Raw genomic sequence first — 14177 nt, forward strand, 5'->3', positions numbered from 1 at the left:
ATGCTGGAAGTTTCCTTTTCCTAAAAGAACAGGTCGATTACCCTTTCCTCAAGAGATGGAGGAGAGAGGTGAGTGGGAGTTTGGGCAGGGCACTTCAGGAGATACTGGCCCTATTAACCCATACTGCTGTCCACAAGCAACATCCAGAAAGGCTCATGGTCATGGCCCTGCTTTCCCCAAGAAGGCAGGAGAGTTTGACCAAGCCTGGCTTTCTCACATGTCCTGAGCATTCTAGCACCCCCTGGGGCTCTTCCACCTCACACATGTCCACACACGCTCCACACATACATCATCATACCACACACTTTATAACAATAATACACTCTGTGCACATAAATACACATACCTTAACATATCCCATGTATACACACAGTCACATCATATGCACATATACACATACATAAACACACTATATACACACCTCACATACATATACAAACACACCCCACACATTATATATGCATCCTATGCATATATATAAGCACACACATCACACAGACACATGCACACAAAACACATACACTACATATATACCGTATTCATATACACAGATTGATTTGAAGCACTTAATAAAGTATCAAGCAATGATGTTAGGCATTTTTTTTTTTTTTTTTTTTTTTTGAGATGGAGTCGCGCTTTGTCACCTAGGCTGGAGTGCAGTGGCACGATCTCGGCTCACTGCAAGCTCCGCCTCCCAGGTTCACGCCATTCTCCTGCCTCAACCTCCCAAGTAGCTGGGACTACCAGGCGCCTGCCACCAAGCCCACTTAATTTTTTGTATTTTTAGTAGAGACAGGGTTTCTCTGTGTTAGCCAGGATGATCTTGATCTCCTGTAATCCCAGCACTTTGGGAGGCCAAGGCGGGTGGATTTCAGGCATTTTTTTAAAGACTGACTATATCTGGAAGAATAAGGAATACTTGAGTTTTGAAAGGAAGGGACTAAATGGATTTATTTGGGTGCATTTTCATAATAACTCTCAAAGAAGCTTAGTAACTTTAAGATATCATCTAGCCCAATAATAACCAAGAAAACTTAGAAAAATAATAATAAAGGGAACTTGGACTACCAGATGTTAAATGGTGTTAAATAATATAAAACTAGAAAATAAAACTAGAAAGAAAAGACAGATCAATGGAATAGAGTAGAAAGTTCAAGGGGATAATTTATTTAGAAAATAACAAAGATTTAAAGTGTTTTAATTAAAAATTCATTTCAAAAAGTCAGAAGAGGAATAAGCTAATTCAGAAGAAAAAAAAATTTTTTTTTGAGATAGTGTCTTGCTCTGTTGCCCAGGCTGGAGTGTAGTGGCGCAATCTCGGCTCACTGCAAGCTCCACCTCCCAGGTTCATGCCATTCTCCTGCCTCAGCCTCCCGAGTAGCTGGGACTACAGGCACCCGCCAACACGCCCCGCTAATTTTTTGTAATTTTAGTAGAGACGGGGTTTCACCTGTTAGCCAGGATGGTCTCCATCTTCTGACCTTGTGATCCGCCCATCTTGGCTGCCCAAAGTGCTGGGAATACAGGTGTGAGCCACTGAGCCCGGCCAGAAGAAAATTTTAAAAGGAAATAAAGTTAAAGAGGTAGCAGTGAGCTGAGATCACGCCAGTGCACTCCAGCTTGGGCAACAAGAGGGAAACTCCATCTCAAAAAAAAAAGAAAGAATTTAAAATGTTTATAAAATATATGGCAAATATGTACAAAGAAATCTTATAAGTCAAGTAGAAAAAGACAGATGTACCAAAGAACATGAATAAGCATTGTACAAGAAAGGAAAAATAATTGACTAATGCATAAAAAGAAAACTACAAATAAACAGCTTTAGGAAAGAGAAAGAAAGCCAAGATACAAAGATACTTTAAATTATAAGAGAAAAGCATTGCAAACTGGCTGTATAAATTTGCAAATTTTACAATTAGTAATATGCAAAATTTGAACCATGTTTGCATTTCTGAGATCAATGCCAACTTGATCATGCATACACTGTGGGATTTGGTTTGCTAATATTTTATTAGTATTTTTACATCTGTAGTCATCAGTCAAATTGGTCCATGTCGGGATTTTTACCTTTGACCTTTTGTCTATAGTTTCCTGTTTCTAACCTTATTTGGTTTTTGTCTTTGTCTAGTTTCCTACCTAGCGCTGACAACTCTTAATTTTTTTCCTAGGTTCTGAAATAGCCAAAATTGCATTGGCATCATCTGTTTCTTGAAGGTCTTATAGAATTTGCCTCAAAAACTACCTGGGTTTTCTAGTAACCAAGGAAATAAAAAAGAAAAACAATCTGGTCACATCATTTGCTTTCAGAAAGTTCAAGCATTTGTATGTATATATGAAGCAACAAAGATGCAGAGTTGTTAACTGAATCAGGTTGCTAAGCTAGTAAATAAACAGTGGGGAAACAAAAAGCCAGCTCCGAGCAAAAGAACCATTATAGAATACCATCTCTCCCAGCAGTCCTCCTGCTCGGAGTGGCGAGGCAGCAGTCTAGCAGGACTGAGACTTCTGTGGCTACTGACACATTAAAGTTCAATTCAACAAGTGTTTGCTAAGCACCTATGGAGCTGAGCCTTGTAACTGGGCACTAGGGACACGTATAGCAGTGAACAAGATGGAGTTTATAGTCAAGTGGGAGATTGAGTGAGCATTACAACATAGGAAACACAGCAACCTCCGGAAGCACAGAATGACATTTCACTTAATCTGGGGAGCTAGGCAGACCAAGATGATAAAGGAGATCGGGGAAGACTGTCCAAAGAAAGTCACCTGCAGGATGAGTTAGCCAAGTATAGGAGAGGAAGGAAGGGTTACAGGCAGAAAGAACAAAACATTTAAAGGCCAGAAAGTGAGAGGGGATGTTGTACATTTGAGGAACTGAACAATGGGAAATGTGGCAGGGAACTTAGACTGTGAGGGAATCAGTAATATGCAAAAAGGCAAACAGGGGCCAAATCATAGAGGGCCTCAGCCAGGCGTGGTGACTCATGCCTATAATCCCAGCACTTTGGGAGGCTGAGGTGGGTGGATCACCTGAGTTCAGGAGTTCAAGACCAGCCTGGCCAACATGGTGAAACCCCATCTCTACTAAAAATACAAAATTAGCCAGTGTGGTGGTGCATGCCTGTAATCCCAGTTAATCGGTAGGCTGAGGCAGGAGAATGGCTTGAATCCAGGAGGAGGAGGTTGCAGTGAGCCGAGGTCGCCACATTGCACTCCAGCCTGGAAGACAAAAGTGAAACTCTGTCTCAAAAAAAAAAAAAAAAAAAAAAAATCATACAGGGCTTCATATTTTATTATAAGGAGCCTGGGCTTTATTTTAAGAGCATATAGCAGTTGTAAAAGATTTTAAGCAAGATCTCAACAGCCTTTAATTCACATTTTAGAAAGATTGCTCTGGCTAGAATATGAAAAAAAAAAAATGAATTGGTTAGGGGTGGCGGCATTTGCATGACATGAGGGTTGGAAGCAAAAATTGCTCTTAGAAGTCTTTTCTAGTCATCCAGGTAAAAGATGACAATGACCAAACTAGCGAAATGGCAGTAGGGATGGAAAGAGATAGAATCAATAGGCCATGGTGATGGAGTAGAAGATGGAATGCAAGGAATTCTGGCTTGAGAAATTGTTTAGAAGTGCCCTTTACAGAGATGAAGAACATGGGAGGAAGGGCTGAACTGAGGGGAGAATGGATGAGTTCAACTGTGAGCCTGCTAAGGTGGAGTGACCCATGTGCCGCCCAAGTGAAGATGTCAAGTGAACAGTTGAACATAATGGACTGAAGCTCAGCAAAAAATACTTAGGCTAGAAATATAGATTTAGGAATTTCCTGTGAGGCCATGGGCATGCATAAGACAGCCCACAGGTAATGTTTAATGTGAGAAAGCTCAAGACAGAACCAAGAATCGTACCAACTGAAAAAACAGGCAGAGGAAGAAAGGCCAGAAATGGGAAGAAAAAGTCAAGGGATGTATTAAGGAAATAACAGTCGACAGTGTCAAATATTGTTAAGAGGTCCAGTAGGTTAATAACTGAGAAATGTCCATTAGATTTAGCAACAAGACAGTCCCTGCTGACCTTTCATCCCGAAATAAAATGCTGGGGGGCAACGACTTCACATGAATGAAAAGGTACCACATTTACTCTGAAAGGAAAAACACCCTGGGCTCAAAGCCAGACCATATTTCATGTCCTAAATTTAACCAGCTGGAATGCTTTATTACGTGGTATTTTATTCACCCTTGAAATGAAGGATTTGCCTTTTAAACGTGTCTCTGCAAGTCATCTTCAAGGTAGAACAACATAGTATCTTTGGGTTCATTGTTCTCTACAGGAACAGATGCTGGTTGCTGTAAATATCACTGAGGAACTTTAATTTGCCCCAGATGTAAAAGCCTCTAGTGACCTAAATACACAAACAGGGACTGAAGAGAACCAAGTAAAAGATTCAAGATTTCAAGTGTAAGCTGAGAGATACTGCTTCAAAGTGGAAAAGACCTAAACCTTCACCACCAAAGGAATGTGAACTAGTAAGTTAAGTCCAAAGATAAAAGCTAAAGACTTGATAAGAGCCAGAAAAGCAGAGTGCCCCGTCTCTGCTGGAATGACTCAGCGCCCTCACAGTCAGGCTGGAAGCCCTTTCAGCCTCTTCAAGAGCTGCTTTTCCTGGCCTGATAATGAGAACTTGGCCTGGCATAATCCTACATTCCAGAGGCCCTCAGTTTTTCAAAATTAAAAAACAATATAGACTTCTGCTTCTAGCCAAGATGGAATAACAGGAACTGGATTTTCCCTTCACCTGAAACAACCAGAAGACTGGACAAAATACATGAAACAGTGGTTTTTAAGATATCGTACATGAGGCAACGAAGGACAGTGATCCCTGAGAAACAGAAAACAGACAAGCTGTGCCCTGTGATCAGCCCAGCTTATTCCCGGGACAGACTTTCCAAGAGGGAGAGGGAACTGAGGCCAACTCCAAATCCCTGAACTGAGAAGTACAGGAGGCCAAGGCAGCTAAAGTTCCAAGGCAGAGTACCAGAGAGGAGACAGTCACACAAAGAGACAGCCCCAGAGGTCCCCACTCACATCTTCAGCTAAGTGCTAATGAGCTCATGAGTTTGAGGAAAGTATCCCAAGGCTGGGGAAAGAACCACCGAAGAATTATAGGGAACAATTTTTAAAGCTCACACAGGGCCAGGAATAGTTCTTAAGCTCATCAACCGAGTGGAAAGACCTTCTAATTCCTTAGGAGGTGTTAGATAGAATACTCAGAAAAGTCTTGCCTCAGCTGTGGGGAATAATCAGCCCTAGATTAAATGTTGCACTTGTCCATCTAAACAAACAAACAAACAAACAAAAAACTTAAAATCAAGACCCAAAAGGATCAAACTGTTTTTGATTGTGTTTTTGTTTTTGTTTTTTTGAGACTGTCTCGCTCTGTCACCCAGACTGGAGTGCAGTAGCATGATCTCAGCTCACTGCAACCTCCACCTGTCAGGTTCAAGCGATTCTTATGCCTCAGCCTCCCAAGTAGCTGTGATTACAGGCATATGCCACCACACCTGGCTAAGTTTTGTATTTTTAGTAGAGATGGGGTTTCACCATGTTGGCCAGGTTGGTCTCAAACTCCTGACCTCATGTGATCTGCCCACCTTGGCCTCCCAAAGTGCTGGGATTACAGGCATGCACCGCACCCAGCCAGGATCAAACTGTTTCTAAGTAACTTATCTGCATCCCAGAACAAGCTCAAGAATACTTGTAAGAATATAAAAATATCTAGAACCCAAAAAGGTAAAATTTGTAACATCTGGTATCTAATAAAAAGTGAACAGGTATGGCAAAGAGCAGAAAAAATATGACCCATAATAAGGAGAAAATCAATAGAAACCAACTCAGAAATGACATGTTAAGTAGGCCAGGTGTGGTGGCTCACACCTGTAATCCTAGCACATTGAGAGGCTGAGGCAGGAGGATGGCGTGAGGCCAGGAATCTGAGACAAGCCTGAGCAACTTAGACCCCATCTCTACAAAAACTTTTAAAATTAGCTGGGCATGATGGCACATGCCTGTGGTCCTAGCTCCATGAGAGGATGGCTTGAACTCAAGAGTACAAGGTTGCAGTGAGCTATAATCACAGCCTGGGTGACAGAGCAAGACCCTGTTTAAAAATAAAAATAAAAAAAGAATATGTTAAGTAAAGACATGGAAGATATATATATCTATTATATTATGTAATCATTATATAATGAGTATATTATATATATTATAATAAATATTTTATATATGTAAATTTATATATATATAAAAGACCCAATTGAACAACTAGAGATGAAAAATATAATGCCTGAGATAAAAAACACAAAAGGTGGGATTAATACTGGGTTAGACACTGAACAAAAAGAGATCAGTGAACTCAAAGACATAGCAGCAGAAACCACCCAAAATTAAACACAAAGAAGACCAAAATAAATGAATAAATGGATCATCAGTGAGCTGTGGGACAACTTCAAGCAGCCTAATAGATACCTATTATTAACTGGAATAGATATGTATAATAACTGGAATCCCAGAAGAAAGTAGGGGATAGAAAACACATTTAAAGAAATAGTGGGCCAGGCACGGTGGCTCACACCTGTAATCCCAGCACTTTGGGAGGTTGAGGCGGGTGGATCACGAAGTCAGCAGATCAAGACCATCCTGGCTAACACAGTGAAACCCCATCTCTACTAAAAATACAAAAAAATTAGCCAGGCGAGGTGGTGGGTGCCTGTAGTCCCAGCTACTCGGGACGCTGAGGCAGGAGAATGGCATGAACCCAGGAGGCGGAGCTGGCAGTGAGCCGAGATCACACCACTGCACTCCAGCCTGGGTGACAAAGCAAGACTCCGTCTCAAAAAAAAAAAATAGTGGTTGGCTTTTTCCAAGTTTGATGAAAACTATAAACCCCACAAATCCAAGGTCAATGAACTCTAAGCAGAAGAAACGTGAAGAAACCTAAAAGTACATCATTATCAAATTGCTTAAAACTAGTGAAAAAAGATAAAATCTTAAAAGCAGCCAGAAAAAAAAAAAACAACTACACATTACATGCAGAGGATCAAAAATAAGAATGACATCAGACTTCTCATCAGAAACTATGTGCCAGAAGACAGGGAAGCAGTATCTTTAATGTATTGAAAGAAAAAAACAGGCTGAGTGCAGTGGCTCATGCCTGTAATCCCAGCACGTTTGGGGGCCGAGGCGAGCGCATGGTTTGAGGATGGCTTCAGGCCAGCCTGGGTATATAAATAATAGCAAGACCCATCTCGACAAAAAAAATTTAAAAAGTAACCAGATATGGTGGTGCATGCCTGTAGTCCTAGCTGTTCGGGAGGCTGAGGTGGGAGGATTGATTGAGCCCAGGAATTTGAGGCTGCAGTGAGCTATGATCACACTATTGCACTCCAGCCTGGGCAAGAGAGTGAGCCCCTGACTCTTAAGAAAAATAAAAGAAAAAGAAGAAGAAGAAAAAAAAAAAAAAAAAAAACAGAATTCTTTACCCAGCAAAAAATATCTTCCAAAAATGAAGGCAAAATAAAGATTTTTCTCAGACTTACAAAAGCTGACTGAATTCATCATCTGCAAACATGCGCTACAAGAAATGTTAAAGTCTTTCAAGTTGCGGGGAAATGGTACCATATGGAAGTCTGGATCTACACAAAGGAATAAAGAGAACACTGGAAATGCTAACTACGTGGGTATATATAAAAGAGTTTTTCTTATTATTTAAATCTGTTTAAAAGAACAATATAACTAGGATAGGAACCATTGACTAAAAAATAAAATAAAATAAACAACACCACCCAGAGCTCCCTGCATCCCGTAATAAACTGCATATGTTGCCTTCTGATGGGATAATTGCAAGAAGCAAACTCCAGGGAAGCTATTAGCAAGTTAGCAATTGCAGTCATGTGGGAATATGGATTCTACTTATGGAAGAAAATAATATAGATATGTGTAGTCTAAAATGCAACAACCACAGTTGAGATCAGCTGGATCGCACTCAGGTTTGAATGTAAGGCTTATGTAGAGTAAAGTCTGTTTCTGGATCCATGTACTGTGATGGTGAAGTGCCCCTCCAATGGACATAGCTGACCATACTGTAAAGAAACAGGGGCAGAGGTCATGGCATCCAGAGATCCCAAACGTTCTCCAGGGAAATCTGATTGGAAACTAGAGGACATATCTAAGTTAGTTGTACTGGAGCTGGAACTTAGAGAAGTGGCATGTATTCCCTTTGCTTCCAGATTCTTTCCAATCACTCAAGGACCCCTTTTTTCTTTTCTACTTTTTTTTTTTTTTTTTTTTTTTTTTTTTTGAGATGGAGTCTCGCACTGTCAACCAGGCTGGAGTGCAATGGTGCGATCTCAGCTCACTGCAACCTCTGCCTGCCACGTTCAAGCAATTCTTCTGCCTCAGCCTCCTGAGTAGCTGGGATTACAGGTGCATACCACCATGCCCGGCTAATTTTTGTATTTTTAGTAGAGACAGCGTTTTACCATATGGGCCAGGCTGATCTCAAACTCCTGACCCCATGATCCGCCTGCCTCAGCCTCCCAAAGTGCTGGGATTACAGACATGAGCCACTGCCTCCAGCCTGGGGACCCCTTTTTTTGCCCTCGCCACACTGCTGAAACTTCATTCACTTAGCAGTCACCATTGTCTTCTTCATTATATGCAGACCACTTGCCTATTCACAGTCCTCACCCCCTTGCCTGAATTTTCCTGCTGCTTCTCTGACAACTCCTCTATTTTCTGACTCTGCTTACCTTCTTGTGTGTTCCTGGCTGTGGCCTTTAGTCCTCTTCCCTCTTCAATATTATTTCCTTCTGAGAGCTCATGCATGCCTATTGCTACGCTCACCTGTTCTAATGACTCCCAGATGTCTCTCCATTCCCAGGGCCCAGCACCACCTCTGCCTTGACACACCAGCCACCAGTCTCCTTTCCCTCTGCCTCCACCCTTCTCTCTGCTCACCTAGACTGTAGTGCTTATTGTCTGCTTCCATATCTTTCTACCCAACTAAACTGTCAGCAGCTCCAATGCAGTGACTGACATGCATTTTCTTAGTATCTGCCTACTGCCCAACCTGGGGCCTGGCACATGCTTTAAAAAGCAAAATCTGGCCGGGCACAGTGACTCACGCCTGTAATCCCAATACTTTGGGAGGCCAAGGTGGGTGGATCATGAGGTCAGGAGATTGAGACCATCCTGGCTAACACGGCGAAACCCCGTCTCTACTAAAAATACAAAAAAAAAAAAAATTAGCTAGCATGGTGGCATGTGCCTGTAGTCCCAGCTACTTAGGAGGCTGAGGCAGGAAAATCAATTGAACCCAGGAGGCGGAGGTTGTGGTGAGCTGAGATCGCAGCACTGCATTCCAGCCTGGGCAACAGAGTGAGACTCTGTCTCAAAAAAGTAAAAATAAATAAAATAAAAATACACAAAAATAAAAAGCAAAATCTGGCCAGGCACGGTGGCTCATGCCTGTAATTCCAGCAGTTTGGGAGGCCAAGGCAGGCAGATCACCTGAGGTTAGGAGTTCGAGACCAGCCTGGCCAAATGGTGAAACCCCATCTCTACTAAAAATACCAAAAAATTAGCCAAGAGTGGGGGTGGGCGCCTAAAGTCCCAGCTACTCAGGAGGCTGAGGCCTGGAGAATCACTTGAACCCGGGAGGCAGAGGTTGCGGTAAGCCAAGATTGAGCCACTGCACTCCAGCCTGGGCAACACAGTGAGACTCTGTCTCAAAAAATAAAATTAAATTAAAAATAAATAAATAAAAAGCAAAATCTGGCTTGAGAATTTGGTTCTAAAATCAGTGTATAAGACATAAATCATGAATAACCACAGTTATCCTTAAATAATCCCTATGTCAACCATAAAATACACATGGTTGACATAAAATGAGGAATAGCAACTTGACCTTCCCCATCTCACACTCCCTCTGGGACATATTTTCAGAGTGGTAGAGCTGGAACAGCTCCCATTAGTTGTAGTACATCTTCTTTGTCACTCCCTCCCACTTGGGCTTTTGTTTTAACCCCACACATTGATTGAATTTTCATAAGTAAAATGTATATACAACCACAACTTCATTGTAAAGGTTTGATTAATGATCTCTATCTTTCCTTAAATTGGTTCTTCCTCTTGACTTCACATTTCCAATAATAAAGCACCTCACTCCTCCCTTTCCCTTACTCTTCCTTTCTGGTTTCCAGGTTCTGGTTCATTCTTCCTTTGCATAGTATCCCTTTGTCTCCATTCTTATTGACATTTACATAATTCAGGCCTGATTTCTATGATAGCCTCCTAACTGATCTTGCTGGTCTCTCTCCAATTCATGTTTCACTCTGCCATTAGATTAGCATTTTCTAAGGCATTGATTTAGTGCTATCACTCTCTGATTCAAAAGCCATCAATGTCTCCCCATTGGCTATCAGAGTCGAGGCCCTGCAAAATCTAGTCACAAGCTGTCTTCAGTCCCACTCCTACTCTTCTGAGATAGGAACACTATGCTCCTTGCCCGCTCCCCAAACTTTTCCCACCTATGTCACTTCCCTCCACTTCAAACACCACCTCCACAAACATCTTCACTTGCCAAAACCCAACCCAGCCTTAAATGGTAATATCCAAAGCGACCTCTCCTTCTTTTCATCACTGTAGTTCTTTCTTTGTACCACTTATCTCACACTGCTGAATTATAAGTACACTGAAGAAAGAAGACACATTAAATATTTTTTTCATTTATTCCCTCATTCAACATATATTATTAAGTACTTACAGTGTGCCAGGTGCTCAGTGAGGTGCTGGATATTTATACAGTGAAGACAGAGAGAGCTCTGCCACTCGCAGAAGTCAGTCTGGCAGCAGAGGGTGGCAACAGACAAGATGTGAACCCTAATAGTGGCTATAAGAGAAAAAGTGAAAGAGGGGAACCTCATCTTGACAGTGGTCAGAAAAAGCTTATTCCCAAATAAGTCATATGTAAGCTGAGACCTAAAGAATGAGTAGAACATAGGCAGAAGGGGGAAGAAGAAGTCGAAGAAAAAGTACCAAAAAAAAAGTCAGAAGGTAAGAGAGGACATGGTTCGTTAGAAGAACCTAAAGAAAAAAATCTTGGCTGGAGCACATAGAACAAGGTGAGAGTGAGCAGCAATGGGTGGTGGGAGACAAGCCAGGTCACAGCCCTGCCTTGTGAGGCTTGTAAACCAAGTGAAAGAGGTTAGGCTTGATCCTAAGGGGAAAGGAGAGTTTTAAGGAAAGATGTATCATGATATTCACATGGTGGAAAGATGGAAGAATGGATGGTCGGGGTAAAGATCAGGGGTTAGGCTTGGCGTGGTGGCTCATCCCTATAATCCCAGTACTTTGGGAGGTTGAGGTGGGAGGATGGCTTGAGCCCAGGAGTTTGAGATCAGCCTGGGCAACATGGTAAAACTCCATCTCTACAAAAAATAGCTGGGCATGGTGACACCCACATGTAATCCCAGCTACTTGTGAGGCTGAGATGGGAGAATAGCTTGAACCCAGGAGGTTGAGACTGCAGTGAGCCGTAATTGCGCCACTGCACTCCAACCTGGCAGCCTGGGCAACAGAGCTGTCTCAACAAAAAATAAAACAAAACAAAAAAGACTAGGGGTTAATGCAGTAACCCAGATGCAAGAAGACAGAGACCTGGACTAGGGTAATAGCAGAAAAAGCAGAGAGAAGTGGATAGATTTGGATGCTGCACCTAATATGACTTGGTGATTAACCGAATTCAGATGGGCCATAAAAAGAAAAGGTCAAAGATGATCACACAAGCTTGACCAGTGCTTTGTACATAGTAGGTGCTCAATAAATATTTGAGGAATGAATTTATAGCAAATAAATGGGCAAATAAAACAATGAATGAGAGGCAGAGAAAAGTAAAAAAAAAAAAAGGTTTTTGAAGAGGATTCCGTCCAAGGCAAAGCCATCCCAAGAAGTAATATAGACCTCCCAAAAATTATATATATATATATATATATACACTCAGAATTTACTGGTTTACACCCTCCCTGTATTTTTCTTTCTTTTTTTTTTTTTTTTTTTTTTTTTTTGAGACAGAGTCTTGCTCTGTTGCCCAGGCTGGAGTGCAATGGTGGAATCTTGGCTCACTGCAACCTCCACCTCCTGGGTTCAAACAATTCTTCTGCCTCAGCCTCCCGAGTAGCTGGGACTACAGGTGCGTGCCACCACTCCAGGCTAATTTTTTTTGTATTTTTAGTACAGGCGGAGTTTCACTGTGTTAGCCAGGATGGTCTGGATCTCCTGACCTCGTGATCTGCCTGCCTCAGCCTTCCAAAGTGCTGGGATTACAGGCGTAAGCCATCATGCCCAGCCCCTCCCTGTATTTTTTAACAGATGAAATCTGGCCAAGTTAAGCTTGGGGATACAAAGAATTATAAGTGCCTCAGATCACTTTCGGTATTTCTGCCCTTCCAAACACTGCCTTCCTGATTCTCTGCCCAACTGATGATCTGTCAGGATCATCAATAGCTCCTAACTTCCCAAAATCCTAGGCCTTTTGGACATGTGCCACCTTTTTGCCACACTCTTGGAATGATCCTTTCAATGATCATCAAAATTGTTCAGAGATGGATTCATTCATCAAGCATTGATCAAGGGCTTCCTACATGCCAGGGCTATCACCTGGGGTTGTAACCATGAAAATGATAGGCACAGACCCTTCTCTCAAGGAACTACCAGTACCCCGGAGCATTTAAATTTACATGTGTAAATTTATACATGTAAATGGTGGAATGTGTTTTTCTTCATTTACTCACTAAGACATTTCTTTGGTTGTGGAGACACTGGCCTCAGAAGTGACCAGACACCTGCAGTTATTTGAAAGGTGTCAAAGAAAGCATGTCATTTTCATAATGTACTATCACCACCTAGTGGTTCCAGAAAACGTTACCAATTGATCCAGGAAAATTTTCTTACAAAGCTATATTCCTGGGAATGACTCCACCATTTCTCCAGAACTTTTCCTTTCTCTATCAAGAAAATCCAGGGGATGGTTCTCTAATATGTATTAGGTACCCAATATCTGTTAAATAAATGCATATATACCAGGACAAATTAATTTTATACCCTGGTACCATATGTCAATGGAAAGAGAAAATTTAGAAATTCCTTCCCAGATTCCTCTGGACTTCTAACCATTTCTATCTAAGAAGGACCTTCTAATCATTTCTATCGAAGGCCAGAAGTATTGCTGTCCTTAATTTATCAAGCAATTCCTTTAGGTACATTTGAATAAACTAATTTTTTAAGTGTCCCTGTATCATGGATGAAACCCTCACTCCCTCCCACCAAACCCAAGGGGCTTTCTATAATTCAAAAACATTTTGGGCATGGTGGGTCACACCTGTAATCCCGGCATTTTGGGAGCTCAATGTGAGCAGATTACTTGAGGCCAGGAGTTTAAGGCCAACCTGCCCAACATGGAGAAACCCTGTCTCCGCTAAAAATACAAAAATTAGCCAGGCTTGGTTGCACATGCCTGTAAACCCAGCTACTCAGGAGGCTGAGGCGTGAGAATTGCTTGAACCCAGGCGGCAGAGGTTGCAGGGAGCAGAGACTGCGCCACCACACTCCAGCCTGGGCAACAAGGGGAGATTCTGTCTCAAAACATACAAGAACAAAATCAATGAAGAACAGCATATGTCACCCCAGAGGTCAGGACCAATACCAAAACAAAGTCCAGCTGGCTCTGAGAGTATGAGCCTAGAATGTCTGAAGATGCTTTCATTGACTCTTGCTTCTACACAGGTGTCAAACTGGGCCAGGTGTCACTAGGAAGTGTGCTTAGAAAATTAAGGGCCGGGCGCGGTGGCTCAAGCCTGTAATCCCAGCACTTTGGGAGGCCAAGACGGACGGATCACGAGGTCAGGAGATCGAGACCATCCTGGCTAACATGGTGAAACCCTGTCTCTACTAAAAAATACAAAAAACTAGCCAGGCGAGGTGGCAGGCCCCTGTAGTCCCAGCTACTTGGGAGGCTGAGGCAGGAGAACGGCGTAAACCCGGGAGGCGGAGCTTGCAGGGAGCTGAGATCCGGCCACTGCACTCCAGCCTGGACGACAGAGCCAGACTCCGTCTCACAAAAAAAA

The sequence above is a fragment of the Piliocolobus tephrosceles genome, chromosome 14 (assembly GCF_002776525.5).
Source record: "Piliocolobus tephrosceles isolate RC106 chromosome 14, ASM277652v3, whole genome shotgun sequence".
In the NCBI taxonomy this organism is placed as follows: Eukaryota; Metazoa; Chordata; class Mammalia; order Primates; family Cercopithecidae; genus Piliocolobus; species Piliocolobus tephrosceles.